At 36.1% G+C, this 16090-nt stretch overlaps 1 long non-coding RNA gene across 21 annotated transcripts; it reads right to left on the minus strand.

Annotated features, from left to right (window-relative positions):
• Positions 1–397: 397 nt before the first annotated feature.
• LOC148034017 (uncharacterized) lies at positions 398–5926 on the minus strand. Of its 21 annotated transcripts, none has more exons than XR_015691415.1 (7): positions 5401–5926; positions 4384–4444; positions 3617–4128; positions 3429–3515; positions 1618–1720; positions 1261–1445; positions 428–839 (listed from the first exon to the last, which is right to left on the minus strand). It is a non-coding gene; the product is annotated as an uncharacterized LOC148034017 (long non-coding RNA). The 21 variants fall into 21 exon arrangements; XR_015691419.1 differs by lacking the exon at positions 4384–4444 and having other exon boundaries at positions 433–839; positions 3617–3685; positions 4057–4128; XR_015691413.1 differs by having other exon boundaries at positions 433–839; positions 3617–3685; positions 4057–4128; positions 4384–5926.
• Between the last annotated feature and the right edge of the window lie 10164 nt (positions 5927–16090).

Raw genomic sequence — 16090 nt, forward strand, 5'->3', positions numbered from 1 at the left:
TGTAAGAAAACCTAGGAAATGTTCCATTTTCCCTATCATTTACTTTCCCTACTTATGTGTATTCTTAACTAGGGAATTGATACAGAATTTCCTTTTTTTTTTCCTATGTAAGGAACGATTAAAAGTTCCTTATTGTGCATATAGAGAAATAAGAATGATATGGCCCTTAGCCTTCTCATGTCAAGGATTGGGGAAATTGAGTTTTTGAAGCATCTATGAGAATATGTTGTACCCAAGATAGATCCTAAACACAACAAGAGTAAAGTCCATCCATGATTCAAGAATGATGCCACCCAATTGTGTGGCTATCTAGACAGAAAAAATATAGCTATGATGGCTGGTTGATAGCATGGTAGACTTTTAATTTGTTCAAGCTTGTTTTTTTAACTGAAACTTTTAATTTTTCACCACAATTATAGTGACAATTACATAATTATAGTGACAATACAATCTAGAAGCACTATATTCTAACAGAAGGCATTACCTAAACTCCAAATACAAGCATGGGACTTGCAATTCCATTGGCATATTATGTTGTTGAAAAAAGAGTCTCCTTCAATACACAAGCTTGCAATTGTGAAAAAAGAGGATAATCACATATACACACCACTGCACCAGACAAAACATGTTTGATTACCACACTCCTCTAGTCTCCCAACTAAGAAAAAAAAATGTTCCTCTCTTTGTTCTCTTGGATCAAAGTACAAGACTATATAGCACTTGCCATTGTAAAACTTTCCATACTTGCTTGAAGATGTAGCCTCTTTTGAGTTTGACTTTATATGCCAGACTTGAGCAACACTCCATTAGTCTGATTGTTGCTCCCCTGTAGTCATGTCCTGCCATAAAGAATATTAGCCATTAAAAACATTAGCCACTAATATACACACAAAAGGACTTGATATGGCATACAAAGAAGAGCCTACTATGACATTGGATGTCATGCCATGCATCCCCATTCACACATTGCCTTTGTGCGTATTCTCAAATAGAAAGCCAATCCACTGCCTAAACACACTCAACAAGTTGCCACAAATACCAGACATGGATAATGCTCATGCATTTGATCAACCAGATAACGTAAAATAAGACAATAGAACAAGGAAACCTGTAAAGTTAATTGAATCCAAGAATTATTTTAAGGAAAGAAACAAGACTAGGTAGAGACTAAGATGCCAGACTATTATATGCAAATATTTGTGTTACCAAAATGTATATACAAACCCTCTTAATCAGGTGTTGCAAGGTATAGAAAATTACCTTTAGTCCTCCATGTAGCTCTCTTCTTGCTTCCAATAGCTAAAATTACAAATCCTCAAAGCTTTGAGCTTCAATTCAAGTGGGCACTAGTCATATGCATTCAGATCTTCTGGCTAACAAACATCTGTGCTTGTCTTCAATATGTCGTCATCCTTGATTGGAGCATCAACTGAGTTGGCATGTGCCTATCAATAACAATTTCATTGTCAGAAAATCTTCAAAGGAAAGGTGAAAGTCTCATACTACGTGAAAAGGCTTTTGGTTCCAAATCTTGAAGAAAGAATCATAAGCTTAATAATTCTACAACCACCACTACATAAGAATATTTGGAAGCTTGTACAATAGACCACACCTTACCATGTTAGAACATTGATCCTTCACACATTAGGACTAGCTCATCCTCCATGTAGCCCTCTTCTTTCTACCAATAGCTAAAATTACAAAACCTCAAAGTGCCCAACTGCAACAACAAAACCAATTCATATAGAGAGATGCAGATATCACCTATTAATCCAACAACATAACAAGTCCATTCTAACTCTCATAAATGCTCTTTCACTCACTCTTGGTCTTGTTAACAACTCCATAGGACAAAAATATCCACGATAATGTTTATAATAGAGATAAAAGAAGTTGACTAGACTGCCCAATAATGCTGCTTTCACTACTGCAAGACAGGCATTCAGACCTTGTGCCTCTATAATCCACAATAATATTTATAATAGAGATAAAATAAGTTGACTAGACTGCCCAATAATGCTGCTTTCACTACTGCAAGACAGGCACTCAGACCTTGTGCCTCTAGTTTGTTGATGGCAAGTATATCTAAGAGTAGCTATCCTTCCTGCAACACAAAAGTCATTGGGTCTTCCTCACTTCTAGGCTCAAAGTCAAACTCATTGCCAGGTCAATCTCCTAATTGCAAGGAGAACATGGAAGATGCAAACTTGCAATGCTATTCTACACTATTATCAGTTCTAGACGTAATAGCATTTGGCTATGTCAAAAGCACTGGAGAGTTTGTTCCAGCCATGGACCCACCAGTAGCAACACAATGAAGGGTAGTGCTTCCATATAATCCTGCATTGATACATCTACCAATCTAGTATGTATTGACCTGTGCCAAAACTAATTGAACTTGTGCTCTGAGAACTAGTTGGAACACTGCCAAAGCAGTTGAAGATGTGGTTGTAGAACTGCTTGACCAATTAGTGCTCCCAAAACCAGCTATACTAGGTACAATACTTCCAGTTTGTACATTAGAAATGCTACCATAACTAGTTGAAGGTATGCTGCTTGACCAATTGTTGCTTCCATAGCCACTTGAGCTACCAAAAGCACGTGAAGCTGTGCTCCCAAAACTAGAGGGCCTGCCCGATCCAAAGCCAGTGGATTTGTTGCTATCAAAAGCAGCTGAAGTGAGCTCCCATAATTTGAAGGCTGCATGCTTGTGAAATCATTGTTACTACCATAGGTAGGAGGTTTACTAAACCCAGTGCTAGCACCGTAACCAGTTTGGACCACTACTATCTACAACTCGACTCATATTTTGACCAAAAGCACCACCTCCAAAAGAACCATCAGAATTAAATCCACCAACCCTTGATAAGAACATACTACCAAAACTATTGGCACCAAAAGTATTTTCTACTATCTTAGGTAGCTGCATTGAAAATAAGAGCCATGTTAAGAACATGAACCACAAAGGTGAAAATATACCCAAAAAAAAATTGTTGTGATATATCAATCAAAGTGTCACGAATGGTCTTCACAGCTACGAGACAAGATGGGTCTTATACCTAGAGTTGAGGTAAGCAAGACAATGGACATGAATTTATAGGTGCTCCATAAAGGAGTACAATACAAAACTGTACAAGTTAGTCAATCTTGCAAATTCAGGTGAGCCATCTTGTTCTCAGACAGCATGTTATTTCAGATACCCATGTTAAATGCCACAATATATCCAACCAAAAAAGCAGCAAAGTTTCAGCTGAGATATGTGTATATGTAAAATTTGCAAATAGGATGAGACAATTACTATGCATACATGAGATTCACATGTGACAATAAGGCATTCATGTATTAGCATGCATGTGCTATCTGTATCAGGAAAGAATGCTCTTTGAAAATCATGGCACATTAAACCCAAAAAAGGAAAAGTAAATAACCTTCTTTATAGCTTCTATTGAATCTAATCTTCTTGATAAAATTTCATTAGCAACCCTCTCTCGCAGGTCAAAAACGGCATCTCGCACCTGTCCATCAGGAGATCATATCAAACGAAGAACATTAGAGAACAAGGGCGTTGGACAAGCAATCATGTATGGGGAAAACCAAACTGTAATTTGGTAGTTACATGCATATATGGGCCCAACCTGCAACCAGTCCATGCCCCTTCTCCTCCATGCTTAACAGTGAGACAACACTGAGAATCGATATCAATGATTAGTCAAATTCAACTAACATCATATAGCACAAATAAAACTAAATGTGATAAACATGAGGCATCAATAAAATTATAGTAACTCACATTAAAAATAATACAATTACTCAGATCAATACGATGAATCAACCTCTTTACACTAGGTTTAGAGCTTGATGGGTAGGTAAGAAGATAGGACCCCTACTTCCAACTATTCAAAAAGCTCTTGGTGCTGTTCCAATCTTTGGCCAAAGCCCATGATAGATTATGTAATCCACATATTATAGGAATCATTAATGAAAATAGAGCTCTTATCACTTGAAAGGGGACAATCTTCAAAGTATTTTGGTCCAAATCAAGCCAGTAAACAAAACCTTTTTTTGTTTGTGATTGATGAAGTCTCTTTCTCTTATACTCCACTACTTCATACAAATAGGCATCAACACCTATAGGAGATTAGTTCCACTATAATAAGTTAAGGAGTACATTTTTAAATCTATCCTCTCACTACTGGTCCTGTTCTCTTGATTCAATCAAAATGAAAAGATAAAAATATTTTGTTTTCTTATGTACTCCAGCACAGAGGAAAATAGTAAAATTTATACTCACATTCATACAAAAGCAGGCTACACTCCTGTTCCAGTTGACATTTCCACTTAACTAATAAACATGTAACTTATAACTACCTGGAATAGACATACCTGGTTTGTGGGTGGCCCATCATTGCTTAATTGAAAGGGCAATTGCAGCCTTCCAAGCTCTCTATCCTAGCGAGAATTTCATGTGAGCACTTGCCCACTAGTATGAAACAAATCAGGTGCATTAACTTGATTTAAAAAATCAACTCATGTTAGGATATCTCCGAAGGTGTTGCATCCAGTAAGCAAACACATCCATTCACTCAAGTCTAGTGAAACTGGCATTGTTTGTAGAAGCTTTTGAGCATCCTCTAAATGTCCACAACGGCTCAAAAGATCAACCAAACAACTAAGATGCTCCAATGTTGGTGTGATTACATGCCGTCCAGACATCGCTCTGAAAAAGTAATAGCCTTCCTCTACTTTACTTGCATGGCTGCATGCCATAAGTAGAATACTATAAATCTTGACATCTGGATTTAGACCATGCAATTGCACCTCATTTAAGCATTGTAACAATAGAAAATAACTACCATGTTCAGCAAAGGCTATAAACATGGCACTCCAACATACCAAATTATGACCTCACGGCTTGTAGAACACAGTGTAGGCATCATCCAAGCTACCACATTTAGCATACATGTCAGTAAGAGTGGTGCCAACAACAACATCAATATCGACACCATTTTTTCAATCTGTACATGTAACAACTTTCCCTGTCCTATGGCCCCTATGCTGCCACAAGCTTGACATGTGCACAAAAATGTTACTTTGTTTGGTTGTATGCCATCTTGACCCATTACATTCAGAATTTCAAGAGCATGAAGACCATGCCCAAACTGGATATATGCAACAATCATGGCATTACATGGAACAACATCATGAATTTTCAGCTTTTCAAAAACCTTTTTTTGCCTCGCCTAGGCACCCACATTTCGCATACATGTCAAGAAGAGTGTTTCCAATAGTAACCTCAAAGTCCAATCCAAGCCTAATGACCTGTTCATGTACCAATTTCCCTTTTTCAACTACTTCAAGGTTGCAGTGCACGTATAATTGTGACTCTGTCCAGATGTATACCTGCTGGCTTTAGGCTCTGTCCAGATGTCCAGTTTCACTCTCTTTAGGCTCTGCTGGGTATCTTTCCACGATCATGCGCATATTGTACATGTACTTTTCTGCCTGGTCTTTCACAATGCCATAGTTGTCTCATTATGTTAAAATCTGCAGGTACAAATTCATCCAGAATGGCAATTCTAATTTCTTGGGAGTAACAAATCCAACATTGATTCGTAGATAAATAGTGAGGCCTGCCATCTCAAGCACTCCATTGCGCACAAGTATTTTCATTCCATCATTGCACATAAGTATTCTCAATCCACTGCTTCCCCTCAATTCTTGACTGTATGCGAAGGTAGAGGCTTACCCACCAATTAAGGCAGCATCTCGATTGGCGTGGTTGGGCATCACCATCGAAACCGGTCGGCACAGCTATCACCATGGGAAGTAGATAGTGTCCATGTCTTGATATTTTCCCGCCATGGCATTGACGATTGAGAAAGCAGAGTCATAAATTTCTATCTTTCGCGATGGTGCAGAGATATAAGGGGCGGGGGGGGGGGGGTCGAGAAAGAAGAGTCATGAATTTTTGTCACATATCGAGGCCTTGATTTTGTTGTAAAAGGATTTTGAAAATTAACCTTACAAGTATTGAAACCTTAGTTAGGAAAACGTATCCTAAATCAAAGAGTGATTAATCTAAGTGATTAATTTGTAATATCCTTGGAATTTTAGCTTCTCTTCTTTTGGGAGAGATCTTGTACTGGGATTGGTGGTGGTATACAAGGATAATCTATTGTATTCACTCTCGTGGTGGAAAACTTCAATCCAAAGGAGGTCTTGCAAATCAAATGTCCGATTTGGGTCAACGTTCAAGGCCTCTATCTCTAAGTGGATGGGGGGTTGGGTGTGCTCATTGAAGCATTGCGAAGAACCCTCTAAGTCTCATAAACTATTGTATCTAATGGATCAGTTCTCAAAGTTGAGAAGAGGGTTTGTATCTTATGGGATTGGAAAAAACTGATCCCTCATATGTTGGAACTCTTTGATGCTAACAACATCGAGTCACTTGTGGATTTCCAGTTTTCTGCATTTTTGGATATGTGTTTCATTCACTTGTGGATGTCAAATCCCTTGGCATTGATGGCATTCTAGCTGAAGTGTATCAATCTCTTTGGAAAGTTTTCCCCAAGGATTTATGCATACTAGTCCATAAAATAAGAATTGGAGGGGAGTTTCTAAAGGAGCTTAACAAAGGTCTTATGAAGTTAAATATCAAGTCTTTTGATGGAGTTAGTTCTCTAGTTGGAGAACTCTTATGATGCTTAATATGGTATATAAAATCATGGCCAAAGTAATAGAAAATAGAATTAAGTTCATCCTTAGTTGTGTGATACATTTGCAATAGCATGGATTTGTACATGGGAGATGCATCCATTATGCCATCTTAAACCTGATGTTCTCAATGAATCAATCTTAGGTAATTTAATGCTTCATGAATAGTTGTCAATGCAAGTGCAAGGGAAGTTGCAAGAGATATCCAGTGCCAATGCCCTCATTGTGAGAAAGACAAGGCTATACTTTTGTTTCACCTCCTTATATGAAATCCAATGCTAGTTCACCCCAATGCAAATTCATTGTTTTGTCAAGGTGCATGCATTTTGGAGTAACCACAACAAACTTATAGATGCGAGAAAATGCAAAATTGTAACCTTTTAGAAACATATAATGACAGTTTGATATGTTTCTTTGGAGGCTAGTCATTTTGAAGTTTCCCATATAGGTAGACTTAGTAAGATCATGCATATTTTAGGACATTCCCTTTGTGGTGCAAGGTTGAAAAGAGGATCATTTTTATCTATTTTGGCAATGCAAATGTATCAAAAAGGTGTAAAAGAAGATATGCAAATGGTTAAGTACAATTGTTTATTATATAACCAACTAAAAAAATAAACAAACTTGACACCAATCTCCATTCCTAAATGGTTAGATCTTGAGGTTCCCAAACCTAACAAGTTCTTCTGAAGAGAAGGGAATCAAAGGAAACCTATGTAAACAAGCTTTCTTTTGCTCACACTAATCATCACACCCTATAGAGCTTTGAAAAACTATCATATGCACTTTCATGAATGCATCTACACATTTGGTCTTTGCTTGCACAATGTTGTTTTCATTGCCATAGAATCAAGAGACCAAATGTTATCTTTATGGCATATGAAGCCCTTGGTTACTCCATGTTGCACCTTCAAATCAAATCACTCTATATGGATTCAACAATAAGATTGATTGCACTAAGAAAATCTTAGTAATTGTTTGTAAACTGTAAAAGAGCAATGCAAATTGTAGTATTGATTTCTAGAACCAATTGTTGGGCAAGTTCTAAGGCAAAAATCTTAGTTGTAATAGCTTTAGCTATTAGGATATCCCAATATTTTTGGCCTATTCACCACTAACCTCCTAAAGGATGTTAGGTTACCACCCAATTCTTGACAATGATAGCCTATGGTTGTTGTGCATCCAACCTCTTAAGTAGTTGAAACACAAAGGAATATGATCCCTCTTTTGCTTTCATTAATCCAAGTCTTCCTTTTGACCTCTCAACTATGATCAACTCCCATGCTACAACATGCCACCTATATTTGTTTCCTTGTTTTACTAGAGTTTTGGATGGTTCAAGGATACGATCCAAGCCAAGGTTCACAAATGGTATGATGAAATGTACTTAGTGGGGGACAAGCTTAATATATTGGCACACATCTAAAGTACTAGGTTATCCATGTAAAGAGCCAAAGCCGACTTGTGGACCTCATCACCTTGAGAAACGTTATTGGTTTAGCAAGGTTTCATGAATGTCTAGACAAAAATAACACCATAGAATGCATAAAATGAAAGCAATGAAAACCAGATCAAACATGATTTGGGTGCTCTTGCTTTCAAAATTTTATTGGATGCTTGCGTGCATTTGATTGGTACCAATGACTAGCCACTCCTTTTCGTGCATTACAGAAAACTATCCACTCACATCTTGCTTGTCAAATTCAGCAACACTAAGATAGTTCTATCCCACATTGGATAATTTCCATCTCAATTAATGGCTTTGTTGCACACATCTGTCCCCGAATGAATATGAAATGACCCTTACTCATTTTAGATTGTCGATCCAAATGGCAAACACGTTTGTCTTAATTTATATACTTAAATCCCTTATGGATTACATGGACATTGCTAAAAAATGGATGTTTGATAATATCATCACTCTAGAATGAGTTGTGATAAAGAAGAAAAAGTGGAGTAATTCTTGAGTATGTCTAGGACCCACACCTAAGCTTATAATGCCACCCTTACATTCATTAGGTGATTTTTCTATCATACTGACTGTCAACCAAGCCATTCCAATGGGTTGTTGAACTATGTTGCTTTTATTAAAGTTAGAATTTGGGTTGTAGGATATTATAATATAAATTTGAGTCAAATTTTGTCAATCCAACCAATTAGACACAAATGGTGTTAGAGAAAAAGTAGGAACATGCAAAGCCAAAGGGGAAACAAGTGGGGTACAAATTGCAATTAGACATTGAAATTGTAATTGATCTAAAAAAAGGTCATTGAATTGAGAACCACATCTTGAATAGCAAAGTGAAATTCACTCTACAAGAGACTATTGGCATTGAAGAGTTTTAGAAAGTGAGGGAAACTTGGTGATCATCAACAAAGATTTAGACAAGGTCTATGATATGGTTTGGTGGGATTTTTTCACTATAGTCATGGCTAGACTAGGAATGGGGAGATAATTTTACCATATGGTGAATGTATTCTTCAAGAATGTAGCAAAGAAAGTGGGGTCCATTGGATACATAGCCCACCCTTTTTAGTTTAAGGAGATCACTCAAACAAGGATGCACCTATTCTCTTCAACATAGTTGGTGATCCACTACTTAAGATGGTGGATAACAAAGTGTAGAGAGGACTAATCCATGGTCTCCCTCTAGTAATAACTCTCAAAGGTGCACTCAACTTTTTGTTAATGATAACTCAAATCTAAATTTGGCTTATAAGGCTAATTTGGGGCTAACAATTATGAGTAGTATGTAGTTCTGAGGCAAAAAAAATAGTAAACTTAAGACAAATATTATTTATCTAGGTTTGGAAGATACCTGTGATTAGATTTATCAATGTAATCAAGGCAAGGGAAGTTTTTTGGTATCTAGAGTGCCTCTAGGGTTGGGCATATTGATTAGATGTTAGGAAAGATGGAAAATATACTAAACACATTTTTTGCATTGTCTCTAAGCATTCGAGGCAATTCAATAGTGGTATATAAGATACTTTCACCTTCCTTGATGTTTTTAATATTAGTAGCTCCATTCTCTAAGGTGCAATGAAAAAAAGATGAGAAGCTACTGCAAAGGATTTTGTGGAGCTTCGGACCAAGTAGTAGGTGGAATTCAATTTGTAAAAAGTGATAACCACAATAAGGAATTGTAGAGGATTAGGGCTGTAGAAATCTGAGGAGAAATCAAGTCAAAGGCCAAAAGGTTGATCTTCAAATTGCTTTATAAGCTCAATGTGAGGAAAACCATGGGCTATCATGATTAAACACATGTGAGTCAAGGCAAAGATATATGTGGAAAATGGACACCACTTACCCATAAGGCAAAGTTACATGGGAAAAAGTGGACAAAACTTATATGGGTGAAAATGGAAAACACTTACTTATGAGGATAGTGCTCGCCAATGGGAAAATCTAACTCCCAATATCTATCACGAGAAGTGCTCATTGACCAATGGAGATAAGTTGTGTCCAAGGTTCAATAAAAATTTGGAAATGAAAGTTATATGAGAGGCAAAGTGTTTCTACAAAGTGTTTGGATATTTCCCCAACCTTATGCTATGAACATCCCCCCATCACCTAGGACCTCAAAATGGCAACAAGTGAATGGTGATGATGGTTGGATATCTAGAACACTAACATATAGGGAGTGCTTGAGTTGGAGGAACTTAAGAATGATCGCACTCCTCTAAATTAAGAAGGAAAAGTGGTTGCTAGACACAAAGGTTTTTCTAGAAGATATGTGGTGCTCTATCATCAATACAAGGGGAAAATCAACATGCAAAACAAGCAAGAAATAGGACTTATAGAAGAGAAGGGAAACATGGCTGCCCACATCAAAGAAGCAAGGATGACATGTTACCCTTACACCATTGTTGATACTTCAAGAAGAAAACTACTAAGAACTTGAAAGGTGATACCAAGTGTTGAACTTAATGCTATGGAAAGTAGGTGCTAAAAGATACCTACCAAGGTTAAGATTTCCAAATTCTTGAAAATTAATGATTGATGACTCCTCTGTATTGTACACAGTGAGATAGTCGCCCATCACTTTTGGCACTATGTGGAGGCAAGGAGTTTTTGGGAAAGAGTGAGAGAATGGACCCATCTTGTTGGGCTAAATAATACCATTAGGATGCACATAGTTTTGCTAGGTTGATAAAGGATCCCTAGATGAGGAGTTCTTAAAGCTTTGGAAAGTAGTAAGGGCCATTGTTCTAAAAATCACTTGGATCATTAGGAGCAAGGTTTTCATAAAAAATGAAAACAAATTTCCAATAGATATTATGCTTAAAAATATAAAGCAATGCTCTGGCTCTACTTAGGGCACTAAGGAAAAATGACCAAGCCTTCAAGGTTTCCTTTAAGCACCTAGCTAAGAGTTGAAGCATTTTGGCTTAGCCAGGTCACCAAGGTTTATGCTTGTAAATATTCAATATAAATTCTATTTCATACTAAAAATAACAAATTATATAAATCTATCTTAGTCTAAAATATTTTAACTCACTATAATTAAGGAAGGGAAGGAGTCTTTTACACTAACTCTTATGAAGAACTAAAGTAGACAATTTACTCAATCAAAACACTTTCTATAATGCAAAAAAGGAACCAAATTCAATTGATTAACAACAATACAGTAACTTACAAATAATCCTCATTAGAAGCTCTCTAATAATTCAATTTCATCGAGTCCATATCAGAGACAACAAATTATTCCCTCCTACTAATCAAACTCTCATGTCTACTAGTGTTTATATGTATTGAGCTACTCAAATACCGGCTAATAGTTAGTCATTAGTTAGTCATATGTTATCTTCACATGGCTTGTTGCACCATTGAAATCAATTTTTAAAGGAGTAAGGAGAAGAAATTCTCAAATTAACAAAGCAAAAACATGAAGCATTATTACACTAGATGGGCATGAAATGAACAAAATAGAGCTATGTTTAGCATAGGTTTGAGAACTAGGAGTGGAGAGGGCATGTGTGTGTGTGTGTGCATGCATGTATACATGTGTTATATATATGTGTGGATAGATGGCTTTGACACCTTCATATGGTCAATTCCAACTTTAAAAATTTTATAATTTTGTTTATAAGCTAGATCTTAAATACCTAGAGCCATGCTTGAATTTTATATATTCCCCTATATAGAGAAATTTGAGAGAATGTAGGAAATTCTTCATATGTACATATAATTCCCTACTATTAGAAGTGGGGAATGACATTCTTACATTTTCTTATGTAGGGAATTTTAAGAGAACATAGGAATTCACTACAATGATTTATAGTTTCCTACTATTAGAAGTGGGGAATCAGATTGTCATATCCTCTTATACAGGGAATTTTGAAAGAATGTAGGAAATTCTCTCTTTTGATGTGTAATTCCCTACTAGTAGATGTGGGGAATTTGATTCCCTATTTATATGTAGGAAATACATGGATACATATATAGGAAATATCAATGAATTTCCTACATTTCATAAAATTTCCTATATAGGGAATGATTAAAAGTTCCTTATGATACCCTTTCTGTAACAAACTCTAACTAAATCTAGTAAGAATAAGGAAAATGTATGTTACAAGAAGCTTAGGCAAGATTAACGAGAGAGTATTTAAGTTTCATTTTTAATTTTGAAGATTATTATTTTAATATAAAAGTAAAATGGATAAATCAAAGAAGAAGAAAAAGAGATACAAATTTTGTTTTGAGCTTGGAAATAATTCAAAGAATTATTATTATGTTTATGGGTTTTGTGAAGAAGGGAAATCCTCCAAGTATTTCTGTATATTTGATTTATGTAATAAGTTTGATGATATCTATAAGAAGTTTTTATCAACATTATAAAGAAGGGTTCAAGTTCAAATATAGATAAATCATGGTAGAAGTTGGATTCTTTTGAGAATGCTTGTCATGATGCTTATGAGTGGCATGATGATCATGATGAACGCAAGAAACTCAAATCTTGTTCAAATTTGAAGTGCATTGGCAAATTGCTTAATGCACTTAAAACACTCAAGGAGAAGTATTATGATGTTTTGGATTCACATTGGAATTCAAAAATTTCAAGTGATGATGATTATGACTAGTGCTCTTTACCCCTGGTCTTGCCAAAGATCGAGGCAAAGAGAGCGAGAGAGCACATGAGCCAAGAAAGCCAAGAATCCTTATTGATTTTAAGGAAGATAATACAGCTACTAAGTTGGATTTTAGTGAATGAAATTTGTAAGAACTTAAAGTGCAATTAGTTGTAGTGCAAAATGCACCATCTTTGGATGTATTTATTCAGAATATCCATGTTTCTAGCATGCAAGGTAATATTTCACGTCATTGCATCGCTTAATCAAAAGAACAAGTCAGTTTTTGCTACAAGAATTACAAGATTGCAAGATTTGCACTATAACTCCTCTATAGGAAGAGTAGTATTACAAGAGTGGTACTATATTTCCTTTGCAAGAGTTGGTTGAATATCAAGAATTACACAATTCTATCAGTTTATATGTTTTTTCTAAAGTTCTACATTGAGGTATACTCTATACTTCACTCTCTAATTGAGATAATTCATTGGCTTTTTGTTGAGCTTGAAAAGGAGGAAAATGTGGCAAAAATTACATAATTGAAGCATTGTCTATTATCAATGGGCTTCAAGAAGAGAAAGCATTACTACATCAAGTGATTTATCAAGTGAAGAATACAATGGATTTTCAATTTTCTCATTGTTTTAAAGTCATTAATGCTCTTGAGGAAGTTGTTTTGCTCAGGCAAAAGGATAATAAATTTGTTGATTTGCATACTCAATTGGCATTTTCTCATGCTTCAAGTCAAGATGTCAATGATGATGATTAGGCTATTGATGTCTCAATTTGGACTAATATTTAAGAAGTCTTTGATGACTCTAATGAGTTTGTCAATGAAGTTGAATCAAATGGAATTATGCAAGTACCTATAGTAGATCTTTGTGTTGTTTATGTTATAGCAAGAATAGTCGATATTATTCATGTTGATTGGTTTTTGAACATAAATGTGATGATTTTGTATGAGGTGGATGGTTTTAGTAAGAGTATGTTACAATTTTTTGTATTAAGAAAGTTTTCGAATGGCCTACAAGAATTCAAAATTTGGAAATTCCTATAGCAAGACCCTAAATTCCTATAGTAGCAACCAAAATTCCTACAATAGCAAACCAGAATTCTTACAGAAGCAAGCTAAATTTTTGTGGTTCTTACAATAGCAAGCTAAATTCTTGCAATTTCTACAACGGCAAAAAGTGATATAGTAATCTCAAAAACAAAAAGAATCATGAAGATCACAGGTTTCAAGAACTTGAAAATCAATAGATACAAGTTGTTGTGGATTATCTTACATATTTCTTTTAAGAAGCAATGCCTAATATAGAATTTGATATGATTAAGATTATAGTAGCTCATGCACTGTGAATACTAGTGAAAGTAAATTTGTAGCCATTTTTCATTTGGATGAATCACAATAAATGACCATGAATACTAGTGAAAGTAAATTTGTAGCCATTTTTCGTTTGGATGAATCACAACAATGAAACTTTTTTTGGGTGGTCTTGGTTACAACATGAGGGAATATATGTCTCAAGATTAGGGAACATCTCCTTTCCATTAAGCCATTTTGGTCACTCAAAGGATTGAAGCTAATATGAGTACATAGACTTCATCTACCTCAAGCTCAAATTTGAAACTCTTGGTGGATGTTCCAACATCCATCAACATTGACATCCAAAATGTACGACTCATAGATAGGTGGATACAACCAATCAATAATGCACAAGGTCACCCAACATGCTTTTATTGTAGTAGCTATGGTCATGTCAAATATCAAAGGAAATTTAAGTTACATCAAGGTCAATTTTAGAATTAACAAATTGTCACCTCAGAAGTAACCATTCTTGGAGTATTGTTGGAAAAGAAGTAAGTAAGTGCAATACTCTACTTTCACACCAAATCTCATAGCAATCTCAGATTCTTACCCTGTCGTGCTTTCATGCCTCCATGAGCACTATCCAATAGAAAGAGTGGAAGATTGGGAGAGCTTCTTACCTATTTCTTGCTTACTAGAATCTTTGCTTTTTCTCCTTCACTTCAGTCTTCAAAATCAGTCTCTCGCAGTGGTACCACTCTAATACCATATTCGGAATCACGTGGTGGGGAGGCTTGCTTGGGATGTTGTGCCAAAAACACACCATACACACAAGAGGAAGCTCATTCAAGAACCCAAGAGAGATGGAGGGAAATTTTTTTTCTTATTGGTTTCTTTTTCTTCTTTCACACACAATACAATATAGACACATTATAGATAAGATACAACATAAAGGAAAGTGGTTTACTAAGTCAAATAATGTATAACTAACTATACTAATCGATTGCCATTATAAATATGCCAATTGTAAGTAGGTGCAACAAACCAAATATAATAAGTGATAAGTTAATGGCCATGTGAGGATCATAATGACCATTGATATGCTAAGTGTAGACGTACAGACCCATTGAAATAGGCAGTCCATCATCAATGTTTGCATGTGTTGAGCTTGCATCTCAACAATATTGAAGCATTCATCTCTATTTGAGGATATGGATTCATCTCAACAATATTGAAGCATTCATCTCTATTTGAGGATATGGATTTAGTAATGAGATCTCATGCTAGGAGTATTTGATGAATGTCATGTTGTCATATTATTAGAGCCATTATTTAAGATGTGAGATATAATTTGGAGCAAATGATATCAACAATATTTTTTTAGCATAGTGCACAAAATGAGAGGTAATAGTGTGGTTGTGCTTATTGAGATATCGGCCATCACGATCACATGGATGGAGGTGGTGAGGACACAACAATCCCTTCGATGGAGCATGCTCTAAATGTAATGGCGTCACTCGTCTTGAGCGGGGTGCTACTGCCTTCTTCGTAGCAGCAGGAGCTTTGGCTTTACGGTGGAGCTTAGCATCTCCGATCCCAGGAAAATAGCCAAAGACTAGCCTCCATCGCCATCAATCTCACAGGAAAGGGTAGGTGAATACTTGAGTCGGAGAAGAAGCTATCGTCGGCAATCTCATTCAGGTCTTGGTCTTCCACTCTCCTCCTCCATTGTTGGAGCTTGTCACCTTCAGTCTTTGTTCGATACCTTCCTTCTCTTCTGCTGCATTTCTTTGCACGCCGAGCTATGAGAGTCGAGCGAAGCGATGAGTCCCTTATAGCAAACCAGAGTCAAGGACTCAACGTTGAAGCTTGAACTTCAGATTGCCATGTTCTTTGTTGTAGACAATCACCTCCTCTCTCATCGGCTGTTGAGAGTGGAAAAAGACTAAAATTTTGACTGATTTTTATTGTTTTTGAGGTCCTAATGGTTGATTT

Source organism: Lygodium microphyllum, chromosome 7 (genome assembly GCF_053477565.2).
Source record: "Lygodium microphyllum isolate KBCC chromosome 7, Lygodium_microphyllum_v1.1.10, whole genome shotgun sequence".
In the NCBI taxonomy this organism is placed as follows: domain Eukaryota; kingdom Viridiplantae; phylum Streptophyta; class Polypodiopsida; order Schizaeales; family Lygodiaceae; genus Lygodium; species Lygodium microphyllum.